Source organism: Hordeum vulgare, chromosome 5H (assembly GCF_904849725.1).
Source record: "Hordeum vulgare subsp. vulgare chromosome 5H, MorexV3_pseudomolecules_assembly, whole genome shotgun sequence".
NCBI lineage: Eukaryota > Viridiplantae > Streptophyta > Magnoliopsida > Poales > Poaceae > Hordeum > Hordeum vulgare.
In genome coordinates this window covers 386,499,169-386,515,477 of record NC_058522.1, presented here as the reverse complement: position 1 = coordinate 386,515,477, position 16,309 = coordinate 386,499,169, and positions in this window count along the sequence as shown.

Genomic DNA, 16,309 nt, shown 5'->3' with positions numbered 1-16,309 from the left:
TAGTCTCCTGAGTCGCCGATCGCTCTGGCTCATCAGATCCCTACGTGAAGCCGACGAAAACTGGGCGCGTCAGGCTTGGCAGCGCGACGGGACGGACATACTTGGCCGGCTCGACGGTGTCGGTGAAGATGTCCGGCTTAGGCATGGGTGCATCGACCATGCCGATGAAGATGTTGACCTTGCCGAAGGGGACTCTGTAGCAGGATTCGATTAAATCGGCCACGGCCCCCCACAGCGAGTTGTCGATGTAGTACTTTCCGCAGCGGCTCCGGGTCATGAGCCCAGCCGTGTAGCTCCCTGACCCTGGTAGGGCTCCCTTCGAGAACTCAACTCCACCGTGCGTAGGCCCCACGGTGGGCGCCAACTGTCGTGGTTTTGTCATGCCATATGTCCTAGTGAAAGGACTTAATGATGGAGCCATCGCACCTTGGTGGCGACTCAAAGGGGTTGAACGGGAGCGGGACTCAAATTTACCCAGGTTCGGCCCCTCGTGAGGAGGTAAGAGCCTATGTCCTGCTTTGTGTCGTATTGATGATGTTTCGATTACAAGGAGGGCGTAACTCGCCTGACCTAGCTCTCGATGATTTCTAACATGTCCTCTCCTCTCCAGGGACTCGCCTTTATATACAGGTCGAGCCCTTAGGGTTTACAAGAGTCCTTGCCATAACACAAGTCGTGATCTTTTCTATCTCTAAATCGTCGTGCTTTCCAAGACTGGAGAACTCCCCGATAATTGATTCTCCACGTGGATCTTGAACCGCCATCCAACTCCTGGGCCGACCGGGCCAAAGCTTGAATCGCCAAAGGATGAGTCTCCCACTTGGTGACCCGGCCCAACTAGGGCTGGTCACACCGCAGATAATTTCCCCAACAAGGTTGGTTTCATTACATCTCTATAAGATTCGATCAAGGTTGCTGAGGCAATCATCAAAGGAAGACCCGTAAACGGAGAAGTCATCCATGAAAACCTCGACAATCTTTTCACAAAAGTCAGAGAATATAGCCATCATACATCTTTGAAAAGTGGCAGGTGCATTACATGAGCCAAAAGGCATACGTCTATAAGCAAAGGTACCGAAAGGGCAGGTGAAAGTGGTTTTCTCCTGATCAGATTGTGCAATTGGTATTTGGGAGAAACCAGAATAACCGTCTAGAAAGCAAAAGTGTGTGTGTTTGGATAGTCTTTCTAGCATTTGGTCGATAAAAGGCAGAGGGTAATGATCTTTCCTAGTGGCCTTATTCAACTTCCTAAAATCAATCACCATCCTATAGCCAGTAATAATCCTTTGTGGGATCAACTCATCCTTATCATTAGGGACAAGGGTAATGCCTCCCTTCTTAGGAACACAATGCACCGGACTCACCCAATCGCTGTGAGCAACAGGATAGATAATACCCGCTTCCAAGAGCTTTAGTATTTCTTTTCTCACTACTTTTTTCATCTTAGGATTCAATCTCCTTTGATGATCAACAACTGGTTTGAATTCAGGATCAGTTTTGATCTTGTGCTGGCATAGGGTGGGACTAATGCCCTTAAGATCATCAATAGTATATCCTATAGCAACACGGTGCTTCCTTAGAGTTTTTAGTAACTTCTTTTCTTCATGCTCCGAGAGGCTAGCACTAATAATAACATGATATATCTATTTTTCATCAAGATAGGCATATATAAGAGTATCAGGCAACTGTTTAAGCTCGAACACAGGATCACCCTTTAGTGGAGGAGGATCCCCAAGCAGTTCAACAGGCAAGTTATTATTAAGAATAGGATATTGTTCTAATACAACTCTATCTATTTCATCCCTTTCATCCATATGCATATCATTTTCATGCTCAAGAAAATATTGCTCAAATGGATCACTAGGGGGCACGGCAATAGAGGCTAAGGCAATAGTTTGATCCCTACTAGGCAACTCCTTTTTATGAGGTTGTCTACCAAACTTGGAGTAATAGGACTCATGTGACACACCTTCAAAGCCAACAGTGACAGTTTGCTTCTCACAATCAATATGAGCATTGACGGTATTGAGAAAAGGTCTACCAAATATGATGGGACAGAAGCTATCTTGTGCGTTAGCAAGAACGAGGAAATCAGCAGGATACTTCGTTTTACCACACAAGACTTCAACATCCCTAACAATTCCCACAGGGCAGATATATAGTATCTCTATTGGCAAGCTGAATAGTGACATCAATAGGCTCTATCTCAACAGGTGCAATCTCATCTTTGACTTCATCGTATAAGGATTGAGGTATTGCACTAACACTAGCACCCAAGTCACATAAACCATGATAACAATGATCTCCTATCTTAACAGAAACCACAGGCGTGCCAACAAGAGGCCTATGTTTGTCTCTAGCGTGAGGTTTAGCAATTCTAGCAGCATCTTCACAAAAGTGAATATTATGTCCCTCAACTTCTTCAGACAGAAGATCTTTGATAATAGCAATTCTAGGTTCGACTCTAATTTTCTCACGGGGTGTAGGTGTTCTAATATAGCCTCTACGTATCACAGTTGAAGCTTTAGAATGATCCTTCATCCTAACAGGGAAAGGTGGTTTCTCAATGTAAGCACTGGGAACCACAGGATCATTATAGGCAATGACTCTCTCTTCAACTGGAGTGGGTTTAACTACATTTACTTCTAAAGGAGGATGATATTTAAACCATTTCTCTTTGGGGATATCATTATGGGCAGCAAAGGATTCACACAATGAAGCTACTATCTCAGAGTCAAGTCCATACTTAGCGCTAAAGTCACAAAAAGTATTTGTCTCAACAAAGGATTTAACGGAATCAAAAGTAAAATTCATACCTGACTCCTTACCTTCTTCAAGCTCCCAATCTTCATAGTTGCGTTTAATTCTCTCCAATAAATTCCATTTGAAGTCAATATCTCTCTTCATAAAAGAATCGGTACAAGAAGTGTCAAGCATGGTGCGATCATCATGAGAAAGCCGAGCATACAAGTTTGGAATGATAATTTCTCTCGAGAGCTCATAATTGGGGCACGAATATAGCATTGATTTAAGTCTCCCCCAAGCTTGAGCGATGCTTTCTCTGTCACGAGGCCAAAAATTATAAATATAATTCCGATCACGATGTACTAAATGCATAGGATAAAACTTTTGATGAAATTCCAATTTCAACCGATTGTAGTCCCATGATCCAGTATCATCACATAGCCTATACCATGTCAACACCTTATCCTTCAAAGATAAAGGAAAGACCTTCTTCTTGACCTCATCCTCGGGCACACCTGCAAGCTTAAATAAACCACAAACCTCATCTACATAGATCAGATGCAAGTCTGGATGTGATGTTCCATCTCGTGTAAAAGGATTAGCCAGCAGTTTCTCAAGCATACCCGAAGGAAATTCAATGAAAATATTTTCAGTAGGTGCAGCAGGTTGAGGAGCAACTCTTTGTGCTTCGGTTCGAGGTGAAGATACCCCGAACAAGCCCCTCAAAGGGTTAGTATCCATAGTGACAAGTGAGAACAAATTTCAGCACACTATATGAATGTTTCCTTACCAAGTTCCACTTACCAAAGGCGCTTCACTCCCCGACAACGGCGCCAAAAAAGAGTCTTGATGACCCACAAGTATAGGGGATCAATCGTAGTCCTTTCGATAAGTAAGAGTGTCGAACCCAACGAGGAGCATAAGGATCTAACAAGTGGTTTTCAGCAAGGAAAAATCTGCAAGCACTGAAATTGTCGGTAACAAGTGATTGTGTGGTGAGATGATTCGTAGCAAGCAACAAGTAACAAAAGTAGCAACGGTGCAGAAAATTGGCCCAATCCCTTTTGTAGCAAGGGACAAGCTTGAACAAAGTCTTATAAGAGGAAAAACACTCCCAAGGACACACAGGAATTTCTGTCATGCTAGTTTCATCATGTTCATATGATGCATGTTCGTTACTTTGATAGTTTGATATGTGGGTGGACCGGCGCTTGGGTACTGCCCTTACTTGGACAAGCATCCCACTTATGATTAACCCCTCTCGCAAGCATCCACAACTACGAAAGAAGAATTAAGACAAAGTCTAACCATAGCATTAAACTAGTGGATCCAAATCAGCCCCTTACGAAGCAACGCATAAAGTAGGGTTTAAGCTTTTGTCACTCTAGCAACCCATCATCTACTTACTACTTCCCAATGCCTTCCTCTAGGACCAAATAATGGTGAAGTGTTATGTAGTCGACATTCACATAACACCACTAGAGGAAAAACAACATACAACATATCAAAATACCGAACGAATACCAAATTCACATGACTATTATTAGCATGACTTATCCCATGTCCTCGGGAAGAAAAGTAACTACTCACAAAGCATAATCATAATCATGGTCAGAGGTGTAATGAGTAGCATCAAGGATCTGAACATAAACTCTTCCACCAAGTAATCCAACTAGCATCAACTACAAAGAGTAATCAACACTACTAGCAACCTTACAAGCACCAATCGGAGTCGTGAGACAGAGATTGGTTACAAGAGATGAACTAGGGTTTGGAGATGAGATGGTGCTGATGAAGATGTTGATGGTGACGAGTCCCCTTTGATGAGAGGAGTGTTGGTGATGATGATGGCGACGATTTCCCCCTCTGGGAGGGAAGTTTCCCCGACAGGATCGTCCTGCCGGAGCTCTAGATTGGTTCTGCTCAAGTTCCGCCTCGTTGCGGCGGCGAAACCACGAATAAGCTCCCTTCTGATTTTTTCCTGGACGAAATCCTCCATATAGCAAAAGAGGGGGGCTAGTGGGCCAGTGGGCTGCCCACAAGCCCCCATGGCGTGGCCTGGGGGGTGGCCGTGCCATGCAGGCTTGTGGGCACCCCCTGGTGCCCCTCCAGCACTTCTTCGGCCCAGTATTTTTTATAAATTGGGAAAAATATCTCCGTTGATTTTCACGGCATTTGGAGTTGCGCATAATAGGTATCTCAACTTTGCTCCACTTTCAGGCCAGAATTCCAGTTGCCGGTATTCGCCCTCTTCATGTAAACCTTGCAAAATAAGAGAGAAAATGCATAAGAATAGTACCATGAAGTGAAATAACAGCAAAAGAAGCGATAAATATCAACATGAAAACATGATGCAAAATAGACGTATCATCAACTGAGGACTTCGCAACGAAATCCTCAAAAATTCAAAAATCATTTCTATAACGTTACACAATAACTGGACCCACTTATCATGATCGGATAACCACGAACTCCACCGCTTCAGTCATGGACTCCATGTGTCATGCGGAGACGAATGGGCAAGGGCAGTTCGGTCCAAAAGTTTTGGCCGAACAGTTTGTCACCTGAGCTATAAATAGGCCCTTACCCCCCCCTCAGTCAAAACTCTTTGTCCTCTCATCTTCTCCGCTCGAGCTCAACCCTAGCACCACCGTTAGCAATCTCGTCGCCGGTGAGGAAAAGCTTCGCTGCCTTGCCCTCGCCGTCACTGGACTCACGCCGAATGCGGAAAATCGTCTTCCGCCGCTGCCGTAGCTGATTTGAGTTGCCAAGTTAGGGTGCTGAAGATCTGAACCGAGGAACTTCCCTCTTTTACTGCTCCAGTTCTTTGTGTTCTTCGCTCAGGGTAAATAAAATCCTATTTTACTGCCTCTGTTGATCTTTTAATTCATTTTAGACTCGTGAAATCTGTTTTTCCTGAGAGTGTGTGTTAGCCATGCACACTCATTCCTCAAACACTTGATGAATTTCACTAAGCCACTAAAATTCTTCATGAGATTCCTCAATTGTGTAAATTCTCGAATCTGCACAAGTATGGAACCCAAGATCAGAATGCTTATTCAAATTCCTCAACCCACTGGTCAAAATCCTCAACTTCTATTTTTCCAATTTCTTCAAATCTGGGAACGCATATGACCTCTCCAAATTCTTCGCACCTATACTCTGTTCACAGGTACAAAATGTCAGCTGATGAATCTCTAGGTTCTCAGCAACTTAACTCATTTGTAGCATTCCTCGAAGAAACTTTACCTGTGTCATGAGAATCATCAAGAGTTCAGATTCCTCAGCAAAAGCCTCAGTTGAAGAAAATGGAGGATGATTGGAAGCAGAAGGGAGGAAAAAATCTTGAACAGAACACAACATTTGAAATACATGAAGACATATATGCTGACTATTGCACTCTGGATGAGGAAATTCATGGTAAATAAAACCATGGCGAAGCGCAAGATAAGGCTTCAGAAAATTGAACGCGGGTGGGCGAAGGAGTGGAAGGAGTATAGATATGTTACTCCAAAGTATGCGAAGAAATTTGCCCTTCAGCCACCTTGCAAAAGGCCTCTAGAGGGTGATCAACAAGTCGCTCATCCCCCAAGTGTTGAAACAATTGAGGATTGCCCAGATGAGAAAGACAAATATTTGTCTAAGTTACAGAAGAAGGTAGAAGCAGGTGTGAGGAAATTCAATGAGGACTCTGCTACTGCAGCCACTGCCGCTACTTCTTCAGGTGTTGAGACCTCTGCTATAGCAATTCCTCAGAAGAAGGCTTTGCTGAAGAAACCCAAAGCCTCAACTACAGTGCCAAAAGAGCAATTGCCTCAGAAGGCTGCAACGGCAGCAAAATCTTCAACAGCACCACAGTCTTCACAACCACAACAGAAGCAGCTCATTAAGCATCAACCTGCTCAATCAAGTTCCTCAATGCCATCTGCAATGAGCTCTGCTGAAAGTCTTCACCCACTTTATTGAAGACAAAAATGACTGCTGGTAGAGGCATCAGGCCAAGTCCAAGAAAAGTCATCAACGTTCCTTCTGCATCAGAAGGAAGTGAAGAATTTGATGAGGAAACACTCCAAGCAATCATCAGAAAGAAACAGGAACGGGTTGCACAAGCCTCCGACAGTTCCATTCCTCTAGCAATGGACCCGAAGGTTTTTCTACATTTCATCGACCTCTGGTATGAAGATCCAAACACCCCAGTTGATGACTTAAAGCTTCCCCTGGTGTCAGCTATATGGTGGCCACTTTTATCAATGAAGCAAAGTGGAAAGAGAAGCAAGCCAAGCAAGCAAGGGCTGCTAAAGTGAAAAAGGAGAAAATTCCTCAAGCAGAATCTCCTCAACCTGACGCCTGAAGCACTTGTATCAACTCAGGCTGAACTCAAAACCCTCACAGACAAGTATACAAGTCTTCACTCTGATCGTCAAGGCGTCAAAGCAAAATTCATCACGGTTGCAACAGCTGCTATTGATGAATACAACAGGAGGACTGCTCCTCCAATGCAGCAAACACCACCTCAGTCTAGCTACACTGTTCAGCTGCGTGAGAAATATGAAACTGATGAACTTGCTGCTGAGGAAATCCCTCAAAATATTCCAGTTGAAAGAACTGCTCCAGCTGAAGAAACTGCCAGTCCTGACACTGCACTAGTGCTTGATGAAACTGTTCCTACAACACAACCCTCAAAGGTGAAGAAGGTGACTCCATCTGCATTAGACGTGAAGAAGAGTAAAGCAGCTGAGAAAGAAGCCAAGAAGAGAAAATCTTCAATGGCCTCAAAAACCTCAGAGGCCAAATGCTTGAAAGTTACTGAGTCAGAGTCTTCATCATCCCCCGTGGATGCTACTTCTCTGAATATAGCACCATCATACTTGATCATTCCCTACGGAGTTGACTATGTCATTCCTGAAAAAGATGAAGAAATGGATGATGCTGAAGATGAAGAAATAATGGATGAGGAAATACAAATAGATGACATTCCTCAGTCCACCACTCCCCCAAAGACCACTGAAGAACAAGTGGGTGATGATGAAACTGGGTGCAACACTCCAGTAATTCATGATGATTTTTGGGAAGAAACTCATCGTCGCTCACCAAGGTCAACTCAAATTCCTTCGACTCCTGCTACAACTGAAATCCTCACAGGTTCTGTTGGGAAAAGCATTCGTGAGGAATCTGCTCAAGAATCAGCTGCATCAGCTGTAGACAATGCAGCAACAAATACTGCAACAGCCTCCTCCAACAAACAAATTCCTCGAGCTGAGGAAAATCCTCAAACCGAGAAAAATCCTCAAACTGACAAAAATACACCAACTGAAGAAAATTCTACTGTGCCCAACACTGAAACCGCTATTGTTGTGGTAAACGCAGAAACAACAATGGTAGTGGCTACTCCTCAAGAACAGCAACACAATCTTCAACCGCAGCAGAATCAGCCTTTCTCCAAAAGGCCAAAGTTTCAGAAAGAGGCATTCTATGAAGAACGCATGTATTTCACTGGCAAAAATCCATATGACAAGCTTCGCATCAGACACAGGAAGTTTTGGACAAGAAATAAGCTTAACTATTATGCTTTAGTGCTCTATGGGAGAAACAAGATATTTCAGCATACCCATATTCCTCACTGTTATATGGAGGAAATACCTTGCTTTGCTCCAGTCCTCAACGTTCTTCATGAAGTTGGATTACTGCCTTTCTGCATTGACATTGGAGATTGGAACACTGACATCATTCTTCAATTCTACGCCACACTGCACATCTCTCGCGACCCAAAGTATGTCAACACTTGGGTTTTGGATTGGATGACTCAGCACATGCACTACAAAGCGAGTGCAACTCAATTGCTTCGAGCTCTTCCAATCTCAAGTCCCTCAGAGGATGCAGTTCTGATGTATGATGAACGTGAACTGCCCAACATGTTGATGGAAGTCCTTATGAAGCCTTTGGCCAAGGACCAACATCCAAGGACTCAATTTCTGGTACAGGACTTGAAGTATGAACCAAGAACAGTGTACAAAATCCTATCGTATGCCATTGCTCCTATCAAAGGGCATGATGATGAAGAAGATGTTGTACGCATCATGAAGAATATCTTGTTCAATGTCATCCATGGTATACCTATGAATCTTCATGATTTCTTCTTGAGGACTTTGGCTGACAATGCTTTGTCGCCATTTGAGTTGAAGATTTATGCGCTTTGGATTATGAGATTTATCAGAAATAGGTCAGGCATTAACTATCAAGCTGATTTTCAGAATCACCTCGGATATCTGCCACCTATCAAAGTCATCATGAAATCATTTGAACATGTTGAAGGCAAAGGCAAGTTTGTAATTGATGAAGGAAATCGGCCCCTTGATGGCTAATTTTGCAAGGCAGATTCTTATTCTTCATATGATGACACTACAACTCAAGATCCTCCAAGCCCAACTGCCCCACAGTGATGAATAACAGAGAGCTACTCCTCATTCTTCATCAAAAGTTCGATCGCAATCACAAGTGGGTGAAACGCCAGTTTGGTGCCATTGTGAAAACTCTCAATGAGACTCAGAACGCAGTGAAGAAAAATCACTATTATCTTCATGAGGTGTTTGATCGCATTTGGGCCAGCTTGGCTCATCTAAAGACTCAAGAGGAACTTGAGGAATTGGATTTTGTCACACCCTGTTTTCCACCCCAAGTTTTCTGTTTTTGCAAAAATCAGAGCTTGTTAAAACTTTTCCAAATAATGTTGTGAGTGCAATGTCAACCCTTGTTAGAGTGTATGCTTGCTTGTTTGATGACTCAACCCATGAAAAACTTATTATTTTGCTCTCATCAAAAACCCTTTTTCCTTTACATCAAGATCACCTTCATCATGTTGGGATACACTACTAGCTCATGAAGCCAAGTGGCACTTTCAACTAAAGTTGGTGATCTGATCCTAATATCATTTTCATTCATTAAAAACACTATTTAGTGATTTAAAAAATTATTTTCCTATTTTATATCTATGTCTATTTCTAAGGCCAGTAATGATATTTCCACAAGGAAAATTACTTTCCTGCCTTAGAAAATTCTGAGTAAATTCATGGAAGCTCAGAAGGACATATATTTTCCATACATAAGATTTTCAACCCTATTTTATATTAATATTATTTGAGTAAAACCCTGAAAACCATTTCTGTCTGTTTTATCTTTTTGAGATGTTTCCAAAGGAAAGTATCTCAGTAAATTCCCATAAAATTACAGGAGCCCTCCCAAACCATATTAGGTGCTCTCCTAAAATCTCACCTTGATCCAAGGTGGGTAAGTGCACTTAGAGAGCCCAAAACCCTCTCTGTCCAGAGTAGAGTTGGAACAACTCTACATTGCAAAGTTTCTCCAATGGAGCTGAAACTTTCCAGAGGTGTTTAACACCCCAAATGAGGACTCCACACCAAAAATGGGATTTGTGAGACTCTGTTTGACCACACTTCCTTTGTAAGGGACAATACTGGTCACTTTGAGACATTTTCAAGTTTGCAAACCAAACTTGTTCAATGGAGCTCATATTTGGTGGAACCCCATGTTTTTACCCCAAGACCAAACCTGTTAAGTTTCATTTACAGTGGTGGACTGGAAGCACCCCAAGTCACTGTCGAACACCTACTGGCAGGAAGGTAAAAACCTTCCTAGCCACTGTTTTACCCAATGTCAAGGCCCCAAACTTGGTGGGTTAGAGCACCAGAACACCCTGAGCACCGAGTCAACCAGCCCCTCCCCAATTCCAAGCACAAGTGACAAGAACTCCAATTTGAGCTGCAGGACGGTACTGGCAACACTAGTGTTCCTTGCTCCCTTGACCAGCTCGAGCTCCCACTAAACCACAACGGCTAGGCACACTCCCAGCAACACTCAGGACATGGACGACACGTCCCAAGTGCCCCAGAGCGAGCCAGCATGCCGTGGCATGCCAAAACTGCGCTCTAAGCGCGCTGCAGAGAGCCACCCGCAAGGGGCCGACGCTCCGGCCGGTCCCAGCCTCCCCAGTTGTGTCCCAGCACTCACCCGACAGCCCCTCAGTGCAAAGCTACCCCAGGGACCATCTCCCCCTCGCGCAAGAGCTCAGGAGACGCGTGCCCGTGCACGCCCGACGCGGCCGAGCATGCATGGTCGCTGCAGCTCGTCCGCACTCACTTTCCCTCTGCGGCCGTTGCATCAGGAGGCCTTAAACCACGTCCCGAACCCGTGGTTTCGTGGCCAGCGCCTCACTGTGCTTGCACGCGCGCCACGGTGAGTCACCGGCGTGCCCGAGTCGGGTCACCATCATTGGCCTATAAATAGACCCCCCCCCGGCACTCCAGCACCCTCCAAGCAGCTTCAGCACAACCAGTAGACACTCCCTAGGCGCCCAATCGAGCTCGCAGAGCCCCGGTGCTCGAGATCGACCGAGGCCCCTCCGCCTCGGAGCTCCGGTCGATCTCCGGCTACACGTCGGCTCCTACGCTGCCCGACCTCTCATTACACTCCCCTCGACACCAGGAACGTTTCCCCTAACTCTCCCGACCAAATCCATACCTCTAGCCCCTAGTTCAACACGAACCCGAAACCCTTCCGCCACGAGCACCTCGTCGCCGGTGACCCAGACCACCTCCGGTGACGTCCCGACCACGAGCAGGTAGGCGGAGGCTCGAGGAACCCGTTCCCGTTCCTAGCTAGGCCTGAGGACAATGGCAGCCTCGCCGGCGTCCATCTCCACCTCTCTGGCCAGAGGTAGGAGAAGGACAAGACAGGTGGAGCCCACCTGTGGGTGTCCTGGGGCAGCCAGCGCGCGCAGCCGCTGACGCTAACCCCAGGGGCCCGCAGGTCAGGTTTGAACCTGGCCCGCGCGCGCCTGGTGGCCAGGCCTGCTGGCTGGGCCGGCTGAATCTGTTCCCCTGGCCTTTTTCTTTTGTTTTAATCCAGCAAACTAAATGATTTTTATAAAAATATTTAGCAAGTAGAAAAATATAATTCTTCCACCAGTATTTTTCTAAAAATGAGTAGTATTTGATTCTGTAATAGTTGACATTTATCAATAACAGAAACTATTTTGGTATAATAAAATGATATTACAAAGCACTTCTTTGCTTCTATTTGCTTTTATATAAATATGCTTAGCTAATAAAATAGTAGGGAACATTTTTCAAAATAATAACCTGAATTTATTCAAGCCTTGCAACATTTTTAAAAGCACTTTGTGAACTGTTTTAGTAAGAGCTAGTATTTATTTATTCCCTTCTCGACGGTAGAGTTACCGAGTGACGGAGGATCCGGAGCGGAAGACCTCGAAGACCCCGGATACCTAGCTGACCAAGGCAAGCAGACTTTTTGCCATAACTTAAGTAAATAAAATGATGCATGCTAGAATAGCAAGTATTTTCCGTTGCATGTAATCACGATGCCGGTTCATCATTGATGTGATGGTACCGAAGGCTTCTTCGAAGCCCTTGCATTATAGTAGTGATATTCACATAGCTCCTCGGAGCACAAATATGATGAGCTTGATCCTACCATCTACAAGGATCATGCTACTGTCATGTTGACTAGTAGAGTATAATCACTGCATTGAGCTTGACCCTACCCCGTGAGGGTCATGATATTTCCATGTTGACAAGTAATAATAAGAGTATTTTATCATGAGCATGATGTTGAGTTAAATAAAGAGTTTATGAAAACCCCGTCGGGTGCCACTAATGCCCGAGGGTGATAATGAGTCGGTGATCACTTTTGGTGAAGTGATACACCGGTGATTTTGGTGTGAGTATGGTTTCGGAAGTCGATTAGATTTATGATGTGTCGACCGTCCCAACCTTACCCAGTACGACCATGATACCCCATTATGGGACGGGGCTTTGTTGATTACTCTGGTCGGTGCTAGCAAAGAGCCACATTACTAGTGGCGGGAGTGATTGGTGTCACTCTCGTGATGGGGTCGTGCCAGGTAGGACGACTATGCCATTATTATGAGTTCCAGGCACACCGTTGGTCCCAGCATGGTTGATACAGTCCGGAGTCGGTGCTCGTAAGACGTACAACATGTAGGCTGGGTACCAATCGAGTGGATCTCTTTGTCTAGTATCGTCAGGGGAAAGATGATGATCGGATACTTACCTCGGGTATATGTGATATACCGCGAGTCGTGGATGACACGGAATTATTCCGTTTCTCGTGGGTCCAGCGTACTACCTCTGCAGAGTGTAAACATTCGAATAGCCGTGTCCACGGTCAAGGACAGTTGGGTGGTGCTGCTTAAACTACGCCCTGAGTTTCCGCATAAACCAAGTGTGTGTGTGTGGTGTTAAAAGGTGTCGTTATAATCATGATAATCACAATAATATGATCAAGTTCGGTGACTTGACATACAGGGTAAACCCGGATGGTTTAGCCCTCATTAATACCTTGAGATTATGACAAGTCCGATGACTTGGCATTTAAGGTGAACCCGGTGTGTTCAACCCTTTACGGATATGTCAATATCTGTAACCTGATATTCACAAGCAATTCTTTAACCTGATGCATATACATGATCATACCACCTCATCGCATTCCACCAAAGATAACTGTCACTGTTATTCATTACCATTTATGTCATGGGCTCTTTGTGCATACATTCAAAGTACTCATTGGCTTGACAATGGTTATGTTATTGACCAGACATGGAAGGACCGGAGTTTGGCGATGAGTACGCCGTCGGAGACGGACCTGCGATCTAGGACGCTTCCGAGTCAGAATGCCTGTCGGTGTAGGCTTGATGGCATGGGCACCGCTTAGCCCTTACGAGTTTCCACTACTCGATGTATCCCTTTATTTGGCTTTAGGCCTTGCTCTTGAACCCGACCTTCTGGTCATTTGATGTAATAATTTGGTACTTGGATGTAAGACTCTATTATTCAGTATCTCTGTTCAGTGAACATTGATCCTTGGGGTCACTGGGCACGGCGAACTTGACTTGCTAGTCGGGGTCCCCACAGAACTAGTATCAGAGCCATCCTGACTATAGGAAGCCTTAGATAGCATGGACGTTAACCAAGAACGTTAGGACGCCAGCCTTGCACAAGACTCTTGCACATACAACCTCCTGACTTTTCTCATATGCCTTGTAGATGGCTGCTATACCTGAGACGCTTCTGGAGACCGGCTTTCCACTACTTCTGGTGGATTGTCTCGAGAAGTGCCACGTACGATGCACGCCCATATTCCTCTACCATGAGCATTGGGTCAACGCTGACACCAAGGAATATCACGTGGACGTGATAGTGAAGGCTAATGACTCCCCGTCTAGTTGGTTCTTTGAAGGACCACAGATGGGAGAGCTGATGTTGGCAGTGGAGACGGCCACACTAGGGGCGCTCGTGCAACTCCACAGCATCCTCCCTGAGATGGCTAATGAGCCTGTCACTCGTCATCTACCTTTCATTAAGGAAGGAGTGGATGGGAGTTGGACACGCACCCCCGCCACGGGGGATGGGATGCCACTGAGGTTTCAGACCTACTTCAGTCTCTCGTCAGACACCCTGACACACTTCCTGGTTAAGGAATCAGTCAAGCTTCGCCAAGAGTTGCACCTAGTCAAAGGCCTGCTCCACACTGAGAAGATGCAGAACTGCAAAGTAAAGAAGGCAAGCGCACCTGAAGGGAGGGCAGCTGTTGCCACTAGGGGTGGTGTGTTACCCATCCAGGTAGTCCCTCTTCAGAGTCGCCGCCTGACAGCGGAAGAGTACACTGAGATCTTCGCCGCCTCGCCCAAGAGACACCGAGACGTGCGGATTCTTTCTTCCACTCCTATAAATGAAGAGGATGTTGATGAAGATGAGGATCCTGTTGAGTCCGCCTTTGAGACCGAGCAGTCCGCCGCGTAGGTTTTAGCGTAGGCAATCGGAGTACCCCGAGTATAGGGTATCCTTGTATCCGTTTTTAAATTGCGTATGTGTGCTTGATGTAAGTCACCTATTGCCTTGGGCAGTCTGTAAGTGACTACGTCACCTAGTTGTCATGAATGCAATTTCCAGTTTGTCAAAAACTTTGGTTTAAAAAAAAACTTGGCACATGCACGTAATGGACCCCCTCTTGCTAGGAGCAAATCCTTGTACTACCGAGCAAGGTGGCATTTTGACATGTCTGTTTCTATGACAGGATGGTGAACACAACCCGCAACAGCACCTTCGGCAACCCCGGCGTCGGCTCCTCAGGGACGCCGCAGGGAACCGAAGGAGAAGCTCACGCTGGAGGTCACCACGAGCAGCCTAGAGACCTTCCACCACCACCTCCTCCTGAGAACTTGACGATGGCTCAGTTCCTTCAAGCTCTTCGAGAGGAGCGTCAAGCCAGCAATGCCGCTATCCAGCAGCTGACCCAAGTCCTGGTGGACAACCCGCCGCGGAATGAGTTTGGCGGTGGTCGCTCTACTCTTTCTGAGTTCATGCGGACTACGCCCCCCATATTCATGGAGTCGACTGAACCCCTGGACGCCGATGACTGGATTCGCACCATTGAAGACCTCCTTGCGATGGTCAAGTGCACCAATGATCATGAGAAGGTCCTTTATGCTTCTCACTGTCTCAGAGGCACCGCCAGGGCATGGTGGGGTGGATTCCAGATCATGCGGGCAGGGCAAGCCATCATGTGGGAGATGTTCAAGGAAGGATTTCGCGCGGCTCACATTCCGCGTGGACTGATGACCATTAATAAGCGGGAATTCCGAGCCTTGAGGCAGGGCAGTGGAACCGTTAAGGAGTACCTACAGAAGTTTAATCTCTTGTCAAGGTACGCACCTGAAGATGTGAACACTGAGGCCGCTAAGGTGGAATGCTTCATGGAAGGGTTACAGCAGTCCCTGCAATACCAGCTGGTGGTTTGCGACTGCTAGACTTTCAGCGAGTTGGTTAACAAAGCGCTTATGCTGGAAGACAAACGTCGTGCAATGGACGACACCCGCAAGCGCAAGCTGATAGGCAGTGGAGGACCCGGTAATGCAAGACCAAGACCGTGGCAGTCAGCACCTGCGAGACCCAACTTCTTTGTCGTCTGCCATCACAAACGACAAAGACAATATCCCGGACGGCAAAGACAATATCGCAGACGGCAAAGATTCTCACGGCCGGCAAAATTTCTGCGTCAGCCTACAACGGCATAGGACCTTCTTTGCCGTCTGCCCAGGCAAAGCGGACGGCAAAGCTCTTTGCCGTCAGCTTTCCTTAGGAGCAGTCGGCAAAGTGCTCGAGACGACAGCCGACACGCGTTGCCTTCGTTAGGGGTTAACGGAGGCTTTGCCGTCTGCCTCCCCCTCCATCTTTGCCGTCTGCCTCCCCCTCCATCTTTGCCGTCTGCCTTCTCCTCCCCTCCCCTCCCCTCCATCTTTGCCGTCTGCCTCCCCATCCATCTTTGCCGTCTGCCTGCTCCTCGCCTCCCCCTCTCTCCACTCTTTGCCGTCTGCCTCCTCCTCCCCCCTCCTCTGTTCCCTCTTCTTTGCCGTCTGCCCACCCTGGAGGATGACGGCAAAGAGACTACATAGACACCCCAGGATGCACAGCTGGGTCCCATGTAGCACCTTTGTCGTCTGCCAGCT